General features: G+C 48.4%; 1 long non-coding RNA gene across 1 annotated transcript in view; it reads left to right on the top strand.

Moving 5' to 3' along the window:
• LOC113460121 (uncharacterized) overlaps positions 1-11,305 on the top strand; it is a 30,862-nt gene extending 19,557 nt beyond the window's left edge. The window contains exons 6-7 of the long non-coding RNA XR_012583736.1: positions 3,348-3,478; positions 8,461-11,305. This is a non-coding gene — a long non-coding RNA (uncharacterized LOC113460121). The remainder of the gene's footprint in view (positions 1-3,347; positions 3,479-8,460) is intronic.
• The last annotated feature ends 4,051 nt before the right edge of the window (positions 11,306-15,356 follow it).

Raw genomic sequence — 15,356 nt, 5'->3', positions numbered from 1 at the left:
ATCCTAGGTGTGATTCCCTTCATTTTGTTCTTCATACTCTTCTGACAAAGTTCAGACTCCTGCACACCAGCCCATCACAGACCTTCACTCTCCTCCCTACCAGCCACTGACCTCTTCCTACTCTTTCTCCAGTGCCTGTTCTCCATCCCCATCACTGAGCACACCAGCTCATCACCCTGGCCTCTTCTTCCCATTGAACCACTCTCTCCAAAGCTATTGCTGCAGCTCAAGCACTGTCTTGGCAGTGCAGTGATTAGCAGCTAAAATTGTGTCTACCACACGTGCTTCCCAGGCCCCCCTTGCAGTTATTTCTCCCTCCACACCACGAGAAAGCAGCCCAGCATGAGGTGTGCTATCTGATGGGAAAGCAATTGTGCAGGATGGGGAGGCTTGCAAGCACAGAAAAGGAACCTCTGGGCCAAATGGGAAGGGGACCTGTTTGAAAGATGCTCACAAACAGAGGATAAGGGTGGGGGGGGAAATGGAAGAAGTGAAAAAATAAAGCTGTGGGTTGACATCAATGTGCCCTGTGGAGAAAGGTTCATTTGTGATCACGGACCATACTTCCCAAGGAGGACAAGAGGGTGATTTATCTGCAGGAACAAGGGATGGGTCAGGCAGGCAGAGATGTGAAACACAGATTTGGTCAGAGAAAATGGTCCAGCCAGCCCCAGACACAAAGGAGGCTGTTGTGAGAGAGAGGAGTCTGCGGTCCCTTTTTTGGGGGACGAATGCCCCAGTTTGTCTCCTTGGTCCACAGAAGGATAATCCCAGGGCGTAGCTTTATCACTGCTCTCCACGGCTGAGGCAGGAGGGCTTGACTGGGGCATGAGGCTAGTGCTGTAATGACCCTGCTCTGAGCTGATGATTTCCAGTAAAAATCTATCATGATTAACACACTGAATTTGTCACAGCCTAGACTTTCATGACAAAAACCATGACTTTTTGGGTTTTCTCACAAGTCATGTTCTTTGTAATCTAATAAGCCCTGCTCCCCCACAGTCCTTTACAAACTCAGCTCTGTTTGGTTCCTGGGTCGTCACAGATGGGAAAATGACCAGAGCTGTGAAACACTTTCATGCCATTTGTCAAGTTTTACTAAATGGCTTGGAATATTTTTATTACCGAACAAGGGTTTCTCAGTGGGGTTTGGAACCCTGCATGGGCCCAGCTCCATCTCCAGAGCTTTTGTGTGTTTTTAGCGACTCTTTTCCCCTCTATTGCCACCACAAACAGGCAGCCTCAATGAGAATCTGAGATTTCTCAACAGCCTTGTCAAGTAGGGGAGACCTAGAGGAGCAGTTGTATTGAGTAGCTTGAGGTATTTCAGTGCAAAAATGTGGGCTGAAAATGGCAGCAAAGAGGCAATGAGGTACAAAACCCATTAAACTATTTTTCTTTTACTGCAAAGAAAAATACTGCACTTTTTTTTTTTTTTGCCATTGGTATCTGCTGTAAGAAGCTCCCACAGGTGATGATGGGACATTCAGGTGACATCACTAGCATGACACCTCTGCCCTCCATCCCTGGCCATCCCTTCCCTGCACCATGTAATTTCATGCCATGCCACACCATCCTGCCCTATCTTATCCCATCACCTGTTTCTCAGTGTTGGCCTCCTCATTCCCTGCTTGCAATTAGTTTCTAAAGTCAATGCAGGGACTCTTACATGCAGAATGCATCCCATCCAGTCAAAAAGTCTCTTGATCTAAATTTTTGCAATGACAATTGAGAAAGAGGGTTATAAAAAAGAGGGAGAGAGACTTTTTACATGAACAGACTGGGATAGGATAAGGGTGAAAAGCTTTAAAATAGAGAAAGATTTAGATTAGATGTGAATGAAGAAGTGAATGAAGAAATTCTTTCCTGTGCCCTGGCACAGGGTGCCCAGAGCAGCTGTGGTTGTCCCATCTCTGGCAGTGCCCAAGGCCAGGCTGGACAGGGCTGGGAGCAGCCTGGGATAGTGGAAGGTGTTCCTGCCCATGGCAGAGGGTGGGAATGGGATGAACTTTAAGGTCCCTTCAACACAAACTACTCTGTGACTCTCTAAAGAATTGAAATCCTGGCAGTTGATGAACTGTACAGTAACGAGCTGGCCTCAGTACATTATCTACAAGGCCAGATGGTATTTATGACCCAGGACACAAAGCCTGTGTACAGTTTAGCTATTTCTTGAAGAAATTTCATGGATTTGGCAAAGACTGATAAGGATACAGGTTTGGAATGGAGCTGGGGAGTCCCCACTACAGCAAACTGTTGCAGGAGAGTTTGCTGGGAGACAAAATTGTTTTGATCAGACTTTAGTTATCAGGCAGGAAGATGGGGCTCATCCTGGGGCAGACAATCCACTCCTGTTAGGCCTGGCGAGGTACAGCCAGATCCCCAGATGACCTGGATGTCTTGGAGGACTCTGCAGCACCTCAGTGTTTCTGCATCCTAGACAGTGATTTTCTGGGCAGAATTTAATGCTAACATTTTTCAGTCTCAGGAGAATTTTCTTCCTGTGATCACAGCAACGCTGGAATGGTCCAGGCATAATGTGGGAATGGAGGTGTAACCTGCACTGGAGCACAGACTACCCTGATTGCACCAGCGTATCTGAGGGCAGTCCTGAAGAGCCCCTGCACGTGGTATAAAACACAGAGACCTGCTCAATGCCTAAGCCTTAGGGCAGTGCTTTGCCCCATACACTTTGTGAGTTCTACAGCACCTTGAAGGCTGAGGACTCTGTAAGATTAACTCTGAAATCAATAGCCAGTAACCCTGGTCCAATAATTCAGGGTCTGCACCACGATGTCTCTTGAGTCTCAAGGGCCAGGATTGTGCTTTGGATGACACAATGCCATGCACTGATGAAAATGCGCTGACTGATGGAACTCTTCTCATTGGATGCTGAACATGTGCTATGGGTTATGTGATGGGATTATTTATCCAGAAACAATATTTTCTTCTGTGCAAGCCTCAAAACAATTGTCACTGTGCAGTGTGCACGCCCCTGCTCAGCAAAGAGCAACACATCCTCCAGCATAACCTGTGAATAAGGACTAAATATTTGAATTCTATGGAAGTCTCTGTAGGGAGATGTTTTGTGAAACCAGATTCAGTATGATATTGGGGTTTGCAGGCTAGTTTGCTACTTACCAGTAAGGCAAGTCTAGCTAATTTCCTACTGCAATGCAGTTTTTCATCTTACAGATGTCACTCTCCGATCACAGGCACATAAAAAGGATCCTAGCAAATCTAGGGAATGAGCTTCTTCCACGAATAATTGCAGGGACATAGATGGGGAAAGAAATTATAAAGTCCTATTTTAGGGGTTTTGTCCAGAGTTTTTGCTTGTTTCCCAGGTTGAGGCTGATGCTGGGAACATGACCCCGCTGTGGAGTTCAGGGAGTCACAGACCTGGGACACCAAATCCCCCTGGAGCCATGTCCAGTCTCCCTTCCTGCTGCCTGCAGCAGTGATGGATCTCCAAGAGGTCAGTGAATTGTACTGAGTCCAAGCACCTTCTATTTATTTCTCTGCCTTAGATACTGCATTTTCCTGAGCTGACAATTGCCTAGTTCTGCCCCAGCAAACCTCCTTTTATTTCTGTAGAGGCTTGCTGTATATTTTCATTTTGCAAATTAATATTATTTATTCCTGTCCTTAGTACTGAGCACATTCAACTATTTGAAACTTCCCCTGTACCATTTGGTTGGCAGTGTGTCAGGTTGTCTTTATCTTATCAGGATAGTAACTTCTCTCTGCTATGATGTGATGTGTCCATACATATATATCAGTGCGTTCAACTTGCCTGTTTCCCTTCTCACCAATTTAATTCTAACCTTACAGGTTAGGGCTGTTGCACAAACAACCTGGCCCTTCCGCTGTCTTTTATGGTAAGACAGAGCAATACATGTCCAGGTTTTCCTAACAGAAGCCTGAGGATATTGGATGTGCTTCACTACCATGGTAATAGTGATGATTTTTTATGATCTGCCCCATTGTTCCCCTTCACTTGGAAAGTGATCCTGAAATGTACAGTTACACCAAACATTGTCCTGACTCAATCCATGCATGTCCTGAGAGCTGTTCAGGTTCTCAGGCGCCTGATATTGGTTTGGTGCATCTAGCACCATCCATGCCCTGCTGCCATGGGACACACTGTCCTATGTCCAACATACCCTGTTACCATGTAAGTTCTTGGGTTTTTAACTTTTTTTCTTTTTATAAACTCCCATGTCACATTTAGTAGTAGCACTGGAAAATGCTGATATTTCTTAGGATGAGAACATTGCCATCTGGTTTGGGAAGGCAGGTGTATCTTCTCAGGAAAGATGCTGATAGCACCCTTAGACTAAAGGGACTGCATGTAAAAGAAAGCAAAAACATCCTGGGCTGATTCATCAATGCCTGGCGGAAATGTTCTCCTGTAAATCCAGGATCTCAGCAGGTTGGTGGAAGGGGATGCAGGGTCTCCAGACCAGCCTCCCACCAGCAACAGGACAGTCTCTAGCACTGGCTTGGCATGGCTATGGCTTTGCCTAGATAAACAGTGGAAAATCCTATCCTGCTCCTCTCTGTGGACTTGTCCCAGTTTCTCAATGCCCTGCCTGGACCTACTGGAGCCACTGTCCCAGTATGAAGCCACTGCCCTGATATCATTAGTTTGGCTCTGTGCTCCTGCCCCAGGAGTGGCTGCTGCACTTCATGGCAGGGCAAGGTGGATGTGCCCAGACTTCCATCCAGTGCCTGGGCTGGGCAGAGCTCAGAGGAGACAACCAGGCACCAGCCCTCGTATATCCCTGTGGCAGCCTCCCCACAGCTGCCACTTGTGTGAGCAGAAATGATTTATGTTGAGTTTTCATTTTGTTGTTTAGTAAATCAGAATTTGGAAATCAGCATGGTTTCTTGTGCGAGCCTCACTAATGGCCGAGGTTATCACAACAGCTATAAATCCCCCTCGATTCTGGATGGGAAATTTCATTATTTCTCCTCTCTCCTCCCCTCCCTGGGCCATGAGACCTGGCAGAGCCATGGAAGAGAGGAGTTGATTTAATCCAGCTCTGGCTAAAACCATCAACCATGAATCATCATCTGCTGGAGACCCTTTCTCTCACTGAGCCTTGACACCCAGGGAAGCTGTGCTGGCTGGTCTGTGAGCAGGAACTGCTTCCAAGGGCAGAGCACAGAGTGAGGCAAGGCACCTCCAGCCCTGACAAGGCCAGTTGCCATGTAAGACAAGTGGTAGGAGTTATGCTCATCTACTTGTTTTGTCCCCTGCTGCTTCTCTCTGGGCACACACAATGATCAAGACAGTGTGGACAATGATGCTGGGATACCACCATGAACAGATCCTCTAGGACTGGAAAAGGCTGTAAAAGGCCTTCAGCCAATTCAGACATGAGTAAAAACACTCATTAAAAAAGACAGACCTAAAGGGAATTCCTCTTCTCTCTCCTACTGCCCTCTCATCTTTCTCTGTCTCCTGGGAGGGATGTGTTTCCTCAGCACCCTGCTCCATAGCTCCCACTACCCTGCTGCCTGCATGCCTCCTCCTGCACCCCCTGAGCCCTAGTGTTGTCCTAAAGAGATCTTCCAGGCCTTGCAGTCGACGTGTGAGGAGGACATCTTCCTTCTTTCAGCAGCCCAAAGAAGTCAGTTTGCAACCTTCCCTTGCACTTGGAACACGGGACAAGCTGTGCTGTCTGTGTGAGGACACAAGAGCTGGTACAAATTGCTGCTGAGACAAGAACTGCTGCACTGCAGCACATCAGTGAGTCCCACAGCCTACTGCCTGAGTTACTCCCTGACACCTCATTTTTGGGTAACAGAAGAGGGTGAGGTGGAGGGTACTCTCCTCCTTTCACTTCTTTTCTCTTGGGTAATACTCTCAGTTGTCTGGGTATTCTCATCCCAAAATCTCCTCCTTGCCTGCTTGCCCCACCAAGGCAGCCTCCCTCCTGGTGTCCCTGGTGCACTCCACTGCTGCTGACCCCCAGCCTCTCTGTCCCTCTGCCCCCCTACAGCCCATGGGGTGGGCAGGACAGGACACAGGAGAGGGCGCAGCTCCGGAGAAGGGCACCCTGCTGGCTCTGTGATGGCTTCATAATGTATTCCAGATTCCACCCATTCCCATCCCTGTCACGTCCTATCATTTCCCTGGTTATTTTTGATTGCTGCTGAGCACAGATCTTCGTGTGCATATTTCTGTCAGTAGATCAGTCATTTCATTCTTATGTTCCTACACAAGTCTTGGATGCCTCATCGGTGCTCAGTGACTTATTGCTCTTCAGCATGTCAATTTATTCCAGCATCTTCTTCTGATATCCCCATTGCTCATTTTAAAACCTAAATGAGCTGATCCAGAGTAGCTTTCTACCCCCACCTTCTATGGGCCTGAACAATCCAAAGAAACCCCTCAGCTTCCCATTCCTACTTTTTGCCATCACTCTATGTTTCCCTCCCAGGATTCTGCCTACATCAGATTTTATGTATTCTTATGTCTTTTCATTGCTTATTTTTGTACCTTTTTATTTTATAACATTTTTTGCCGTTTGCTCTGATGAAATCCCATCGTAATTCCCTTGTTAGGTAGCCCCTGGCATGCTTTATTTGTCTCTATTGCCTGTGCTAAGGCTGGATTTCCTTTTTCTGAAGTGCCTCGTTTAGCTCAAATACGCAACAAAACCCTGTCATTTCAGCAAATGTTGTTGATTTTCTTTCCCACATGGGCATTTCTGCTTTTTCTCTTAACTTGTGCAGCCTTCAGAGCCTCATTGATGGGCACATCCACAGCTTCCATATCAAAGCTATGGCCTGAAATGAATTTGCCTTTAGGGCCCTTTAAATGAACTTTCCTCATTTATTTAATTTGAAGTTCCCACTTTCTAGCACTGAGCAGCCTCCAGCAGTTCTGGAGGCAGTTTTCTCCCCAATGACTCTGGCTAATAGCGTAGTGATCACTGGAAGTTAATGGCTCATCACTGACAGCTTCTTGAGGTAAAACCTCTGTGCCACTTTGCGGCAGAAATGACAAAATATCTGTTAAAAAAGCCCAAATAAACAACCCAGGCAGTAGCCATAACTCTGTATGTTGCTGTCTGGTTCATATCAGTCATCTCTGCCTGAACTAGAACCCAAACCCTTCATACAGTAGTTGCTGTTATTGCGGGGGAAATGTTTTATTAACAGACATTACAGTCAATTTTGAGATACACAGAAGCTTAATTTAGAATTCAAAACTGTTTTGTCAGATGGGTTATGGATTCCTTGCCTCCAAAATAGACATTAAAATGGGGCTTGAAGCAGCAGACATTCCCCCAAATACTGCAAATTCTCCAACTTTTCAAACCGGTGTAAACTTGAAAGCACAGCTATACTTCTGGGCTGAAATGTGTGTCTTAAAAGCATCCCTTGCAAAAGTATCCTCTGTGTTGTGTGGTGAGAAACTATTCCCTAAAACATGTCTCTCTGGGCTGTCCCTCGGAATGCCTGGATGCTGCAGGCCTTCTGCTGAGGACCTGCAGGCACGATGCACCTCTGATGCATCCCCAGCTCGGGTGTAGCCTGGGTTGGCATGTTTGGAGCGCCGCATCCTGCCCAGGATGCATTGACCAAAGCAACTTCTCCCCACCGAGGGTTCTGCACACTCGCTCATTTATAAATAACTCCATCCCTGTGTCCCCACCGAGGGGACACCGCTCCTGCTGCCCTCAGCCCACAAACAGCCCCCGGCTAGGGCGGGCAGGCTGTGGCTTCATCGGGACCGGCGCACGCAGCTCCCTGCCAGCCCCAGCCCGGAGACAGCATTCCTCAGCCGGTAAGCCTCTGGCCCGATGAAAAGCTCCAATTCAGCTCCTGCACGGCGAGTACCTGACACCTTCCCCAGCACAAAGAGGGCTTTCTGCCGCACAGCCCGGCCGCGGCCGGGAAGCAGTGGCACAGCAGCTGCCTCTCGCCCAGAGGGGTCACCGAGCCACATCCTGCACACACCCTGAACAAAACTCACTTGTCTTGGGGGGGCGGAGGAGAACATAGCTCTGGGCAGGTGGCTGCCAGCCGGGCTTGTGGCTCCTGGTCTGCCAGACTTCTGGATAGGATGGTTCTCTCAAGTCTGCAAGCCTTGCTGAGGTCAGTGCAATGCAGAGGCTTGAACTGTGAAGGTTTCAGGATTGGCTCTGCATCTCTGAGAGGCTCCTGTCTCTGAGCTGCTGACCTGGCCAGGCTCGCTGGGGTGACTGGTGTTCTCCCATCTCTGTGCTCCTCCACAGCAAGCCCTGAGCTGGGATGGAGCAGATGGTCACACTAAGGTCACACTTGTAGGTCAGACAGGTTGGGCTGGGAGGTGAGTGGTAGTCTCAGCACTGAAACTGGGTTTGTGAGTGATGGAGGATAACTCATTTTGGGAGGTATCCACTGAAGAAGCACTGGAGAGTCTATTAGTCTTCACACTATCTTTGCTCTTTCCTTTCCCAGGAAAGATCAAGTTGGAAGCAATCACAGAATTTCCCTCATCCAGCAGTGCCTGAAGGCAAGCTGCAGTGTATACCACAGACCCCATAGGATGCAAGTTACTCAGCTCAGAGACACTACAACATTTCTGCTTTTCAGCTAGGGACTGTCAAATGTGACGGGAGCAATCCACCTCGGAGAAGAGGACTTTCATGGGCAGGAGAAGAGGATTTCCATTTCAGGGCTTCCGTGTCTCAGCTGAGACTCAAAGCCTCCAGACTGCAGCCAGGGCCTCCCTGCCCAATCTCTGCCTGTGCCTTGGAGACTGCCTTGTTCATCAATCGTCTCTGGTCCAATGCTCTCAGTCTGGGATATTGGGAAGCTGCCCTGGCCCCCTCTCCAGCTTCCCTGTCCACCACAGGAGTATTCTAGCCTTGCAAATCCATCTCTTGATCCAGATGCCTAAACCAAGACTGTGCAGTGCAGAGCATTGCAGCAAACTGCCTCCTTCACCATGATCCTGTGAAACTCAGTGTGCATGCTGGCTTCAGCTGGTGTCACAGGATCATGGAATCATTCAGGCTGGAAAAGCCCTGCACCAGTTCCAACCATTAACCCAGCATCAACAGGTCCACTGCTAAACCATGTCCCCAAATGCTACATCCACATGTTTTTTGAGCACTTCCAGGGATAGTAACTCTACAGCTGCTCTGGGCAGCCTCTCCAGTTCCTGACAAAAATTTCTGTGACATTCAGGCTTCTCAGTCATCCTGCTGCAAAAGCACAAGGACAAGTCATCCTCCCCATATCTCGTGTCCCACAAGTCCCTGGTGGTGCTCAAAGAGGCTCAGCCCATTATAGGAAACCAAGTTGAGGCTGGAAGCATTTGCATTCCATCTTAATTGCAAGCCAGATGTGACGTGAAACATCACATGTCAGGCAGACTGGCCCAAAAACAAAACCAAGATTGCTCTCAGCAAGATGGGCAAACCCCTCCCTGTCTCCCTTAATCATCATTCTGCCTTTTATTGCTTTCATAAACTCTCTTGCCTAGAAAACACATGGCTTAAAACAACGCAGATCCCTTTTAGGTTGAGGGAAAGTGAGAAATCTCTGTGGGTGTCTAATGAAGGGATAGAGGGCTGAAGTCCCCAGTAGGTATCATGAGAGATCTTTCCCAGAGGTGTGCAGTTGTTGCAACTGTACCCTGGCACAGTTCACACAGCTCATGGCCACACGGATCCCCAACAGCAGCATGCAGATGGCTGAGTGGGTGCAGTCCTTTTCAAACAGAACGGAAGAGCCTTGCTTCATCTGGACAAAACAGCTGGGAAGAGCAAAATAAATCAGGCTCCAAAGACTTCCCTGCTTCTCTGCTGAATGTGCTGAGAGCCCCAGGGTCCAAGCTCTAAGCAGGGGTTGCATCAGGGGCTTCACAGGGGCTGTAGGAACTTCTGATGCTCAGGCAAAGCTAGTGATCAGTGCAGGAATGGCTGTGGGAATGGACAACACTGCAGCAGCCACAGCCTAGGGCAGGTCCCTCCATCACCAACACAACCCAGTTTCTCTGGACACCTCATCCAGTCACTCTCTGGATGCATTCGGGATGACTGGAGGATATACTTGGCTATACTGAAGACTGAAGAAATTCTTCACTGTGAGGGTGATGAAACCCTGGCACAGGTTGCCCAGAGAGGTTGTGGATTCCCCATCCCTGGAAGTGTCCAAGACCAGGTTGAACAGGGCTTGAAGCAACCTGGGACAGTGAAAGGTGTCCCTGCCCATGGCAGGGGCTGGGATGGGATGGGCTTTACCCAACCCAAACCTTTCTGATTTTGAGATTCTCTGTTGCTGTATTTCACTATCTACCCAGGCTGGGGAGGTGTAAGAGCTGATAGACATGAAAATATTCCCTCTCAGTGCAATGTGCTTGGAGGTGGCAGCAGACATTTTTCCACCTCCTTCTTTCAGCATCTCCCCCTCAACCTTTTCTCTCATCTGTTTGGAGCTCCTGCATAAGCAGCCTTGGCAGAGATGCTATAAACAGGACATGGGCTCTCTGGAAATCTGCAAGCAGGAGTGGCTGAAGGTATTTAATAGTATCTCTGCAGTAAACAGAGATAAAGGGGGATCAGCTGTATGGAGCAGGGAGTAAGTATCAGATGGAATTGCTCTGCCATGGTGTCTATTTACTGAAACAGGAAACAAATTTTTTTTTTTTTTGCTTTTGCCAAAGAAATATTTCTTTTAAAATGTGTTAATATTAGGAGTAAAAATGCATCTTTTAGACATGATAAGTGGCCACATTCACTGGAGTTTTATTTACTGTATAAAGGTTAACATTGGTCTGTTTATCCTACAGACGAGATTTCCAGAAAATTACAAGAAGGGTCATGTAACAGTCAGCTCCTGCTTGCCTGAGCTTATTTGCCAGAGCCAAATCCCTGGAGCCTGAGAAGCTGGAGCAGATATTCAGAAGGACTCTGAGAATGGGAGAAAAGAAATAACTGAGCTTTAAGTTTTTTAGAGTTCATTCACCGGGAAGGGGGGGGCTGGGCTCATCCGTATGCTGGTGTGGGAGGGCTACGTTGGTTTCCCCAGAGCTGTGGGAGGGAGTGGCCAGCTGGAGGGGGGCTGAGGAAAATCCATCGATGGTGCAAGCAAGCTGCTCTCCTGCTAACCCTAAAGAGCCATTTTAAAGCCTGGATCAGGAGACTTGATCTCCTAGCCAACAATTCTTATGTAATTTTACTATGATTACTCTGCTTGACAAATGGGGGTGCTCCAGAGAAACATCCAGCCCCTGTCCTCTATTCAGTAAGGACGTCCTGGGACTTGTGCTGAGGAAACGTGGTCACTGAAATTTCTCTCACAGCCACACTGTCCCTTTTTTGAGGAGTGAGAATGCCTTCCATCTTGCCCTGTCCCTCTGTGATCTGGCAGTCCCCTGCCCTGGATGGACTTGACAAGGTTGTCCCATCTCCTCCTCCTGCCAGTTTTGGGACTTGGTTCTTCCTGCAGCTTCCCACACTGCTCCAAGAGAAGCTTATTGTCAAAACAGTTGTGAAAGTCCTGGTAAATCATTCTGTGTTAAAAATACATCAAAAAATGGGTTCATTATTAATGGTCCTGCTGTCAGCACCATGAAATCCCAACTGAGCAGTGAGGCAAGGATTTTTTTCAATGAAGCAGTGCTGGTGCAATCCAGTAGCGTTGCTATCTGGAAGAGAAGCTTGAGCCAAATTATTAGCCCTAATATAGAAAAATCAAGGCAAATATCAAAGGCCTAAGATACCCAGGAGGTTAGATTATGTAATTTACTATTTTTCTCATGATTTGCACAGTCTTATTAGCTGGAATCAGCACGACCTTATGAGGGTCCTGACAGAGGCTGGCTGCAGTCTGAAAGCCTTGGCTTTCAGCCATGGGATGGCAGCCCTGGGATCCAGTTCTGGTAGGTGTCTAACACCTGGGGGCACCTCGGTCACTGGCTGGACATGGACATTCCTCAGCGTTTGGCAGCAAAAGGTGCAATGTGCCCTGCTGCCTGCTCATGGCATGAAGAGGCACCCCGGGCTCAACTGGCTGGGTCCTGTCAGCGCTTCCTCTGCACAGGTGTAAAACCTGGCACAGGTGTAAAACCTGCACAGGTGTAAAACCTGGCATCTCCAGGGTGGGGGGAGATGACCGCAGCATGGGGGGCAGGGATGGCCAAAGCGAGCCAATAATTACCTGCCCAGACATGGGCCAGGCTTTGCACCTGCCACCATGTGTGGTACTGTCTGGTTTCAGGCTTCACCATGGGCTCTCGTGGAGGGTGGCAGTTAATTTCTACCTGCTGTATTTCACTATCTACCCACGCTGGCGAGGTGTAGGAGCTGATAGACATTAAAATATCAGGAATAGACTTTCAGCTCCAAAACTGAAGGCTGGAGGCAGCCAAGAGCCACTCCACAAGGATGCACATCTTGGCAGTGTTAGCCGTTGACTGTTGCCAGAGGCACTGGCTGTTGCAAGAGAGAAAATCTGAATCAGATATAATGAACGAATTGGAGATACCAGGGCATAGTAAGATGGGGACTGCTGTTCCCTGAACACTATGAGCATCCCAGCATCAGCCTGAAAGGGACTGTCCCTCTCAGATGAACCTTTAGAGGAGCAGTCCTCCTCAGGGGTCCACCTTCTTGCCTTCATTGCCTGGTGAATAATTTCCTCTGGTGAGAGACTTCCCCAGGACCTCACTTAGAGAGGTATGAACAGCTTTCCATGACCTTTATGGGTCTGTTTCCTATGCTCAATGAGCAGGAAAGCTGAGCTGTGTCCTGTCCCAGAGAGTCACTGTAAGTAGAGAGGCCATGAACAAATTCTCCAGCAAGCCAGATTTCCTTTGCACCCTGTACTGGAGGGACAGCCTGCAGTGTAAAGTAGGGGAGAAAAAAATCTACTCAGTTACATCCCAAAGCTTCAGGTTAAGTGGGATCTCTACCTTCTTTGAGGGATCAGCCTGAAATGCCATTCAAAAGGATGGGGTTTTGCCCCCTTCAGAATTGCAAGCTGAGACTTGCCCCCAGCACACATGCAAATGTTTCCACAGATCTCCTCACGTGTTTTCCCATATCCCACATATTTTACCATATCTGTGAGAGGCAAAGGTAAAGAAAAAGGTTATTTGGTTTCAAACAAAACTGTTTTCAGACACTCAGTGTCTCACACCCACCTGGACAAATGTCCAGCATTCAAACTAGAGAGGAGAAGGGATGTCAGCTGGTGAGTCCTCACATCTCCTGGGCTCTCAGCTGTTGCCCATGCACTGGCTTTGGATACATTTAGGAGCTGAACTGTGTTTTCATGTGGGTCCCATGGATATCACTTTTGCCTCATTTTTTTAAAGACTCCTTTAGACTCCTTTTCCCTGGGCACAGTCTCTCCTTAATTTTATGCTGTTCTTTATTTTAGGCTGCTGTTTATTTTCCCAGTATGTGGGTCTTGAAAAACTATTCACAGATGTGTTGCAATCTCAATGGTCTTGCTGCCATCAATGCCTGATACCCTTCTATCCCATTTTGACACCTCTTCTTAGGCTTTGACCCCTCATTTCAACTTTATGTTTCTACTACACCTCTCCATAGATGCTCTCAGACAGGTCTTTTGAAGGAGCTGGCATGGCCTTTGCCCTCTTAGGAACAGTCTTTTCTTCCTTCTCACCCAGGGAAGTCTTGATCCATATTCCTTTGACTGCTGAGCAAGGTGAAGGAGCCATGGAGAAGAGAGGAGTCATTGGGCCTTCAGACACTAACCTTCTGTTGTGTCCAGCTGGCACAACTCCAGTGGCATGTCCCCTCTTGCTGGCCATTACTATCTTCACACCATTGCTGGAAAGAGAGGATTAATAAACTGCAGCTCAGAAATGTCGATGAACATGTGGGTTGGCTGTGTGGGACAGAAGATAATTTGTGGTGAAATCCACAAAACGTCTGGGATTTGTAAATGTTTCATGATGACTTGGATCCTCTCCAAACACTCCCATCTACTGACAAACATAAGTCATGAATCATTGCACACAGGAAAAACTTCCAAGCCCTTGACTTACTGCTCACCCAGTTCTGCTACACTGACAGCTGAGAGCGTTCACTGCCCAGTGGGGAACAGGGATTCAGGGTCAAGGTGAAGGAGCTATTTGGCAGCCCCATGGATGCTCTGTACTGGCCTTGGGCAGAGGAGGTGGGGACATGGCACTCTGGCTTTTCTGGGTGGCAGCCCACAGGACTGAGCTGGGTCTGTCCCAGCTGATACTAAGATGTCAAGGGCAAGGCTCCCTGACAGAGCCCAGAGATCATCTCCTTTCCCAGAAAGCAGATTCACTTTCCGCTGCGGAAGGCGGGGTCCAAGAGGTTTTCTGCCTGATATCAGCTGGAGTCGGTGATGTCTTTCTGCAGCCTGGGCTGTTTGTGGTACTGCAGAGCTCTTTGCAGGCTGCCTGCAGCATTTCCCATTAGTTCTGAGTTTTGGACGCTGGAGCAAGGCTTGAACAATCTGGCTTTGCATGAAAAGCCCTCAAGAGCTGTTACCTCATGGCCATTTGCCATTTGTCACCCTGCAACCAGCAGGACCCATGGGCAGGGAGGTGACTCACCCCAGCCAAGCAGTCCAGCTGCAGGGGACTGATCACCTCAGCCCAAGTCATAAAATACTGAACTGTTGATTCATAAACACAGTGGCTGGCAGCAGAACACTGGCTACCAGTGCTTGGCTTGTGGGCCAGGGACAGACTCACAGAAATAGCTGGTGATGTTGCAGCAGGATGTCTTAGCCCTCTGTCTGTGAGCCCATGTGTCCCCATTCCTGCCTCCATCCACTACTGAGGCCAGAGGAAGATAAAGAGGTGATTTCCCAGGACCTTGTGGTCTCTGCCATCTCCTAGTCTCTCCAGGTGGAAAACATTAAGGGGAATTAAGCCTCTGATGTGGGCTGTTAGAGCAGCCACACTTTCCCTTGGGTCCTGGAGCACCTCAAAAGCAGCACATCCCTGCTGGGTGGACATCCTTGGTGGCTTTTGTGGTGCGTGGCGCAGTAATTCAGGCAGGACCACATGCAACAGTTTGTGCACAATATTTCTCCTGGCATAACAACAGCTAACAGGGTCCTCTCATGTCCTGTCCTGTCCTGTCCTCTCCCCTCCCATTCCCTCACCTCAACCCTCCTCTTCTCCCCTGCTTCTGCTCCAATGAGCTCCAATGCCATAATCTTCTATGAAGATACAACAAGGTTGTACCAAGGAAGGACTCCTCTGGCTGGAGGAATGCAAGCATTTGTGTCAATATAGCCTCTAGTCATGGCACAGAGCAGTACCGCTGTTTTCCAGGTGGATGTGAGATGTGATGTGTACCTTAGCGGTAAATGTGATGGAGGCCAAGGAACTG

This window comes from Zonotrichia albicollis, chromosome 25 (genome assembly GCF_047830755.1).
Source record: "Zonotrichia albicollis isolate bZonAlb1 chromosome 25, bZonAlb1.hap1, whole genome shotgun sequence".
NCBI lineage: Eukaryota > Metazoa > Chordata > Aves > Passeriformes > Passerellidae > Zonotrichia > Zonotrichia albicollis.
This window is presented reverse-complemented; position numbering and strand designations above follow the sequence as displayed.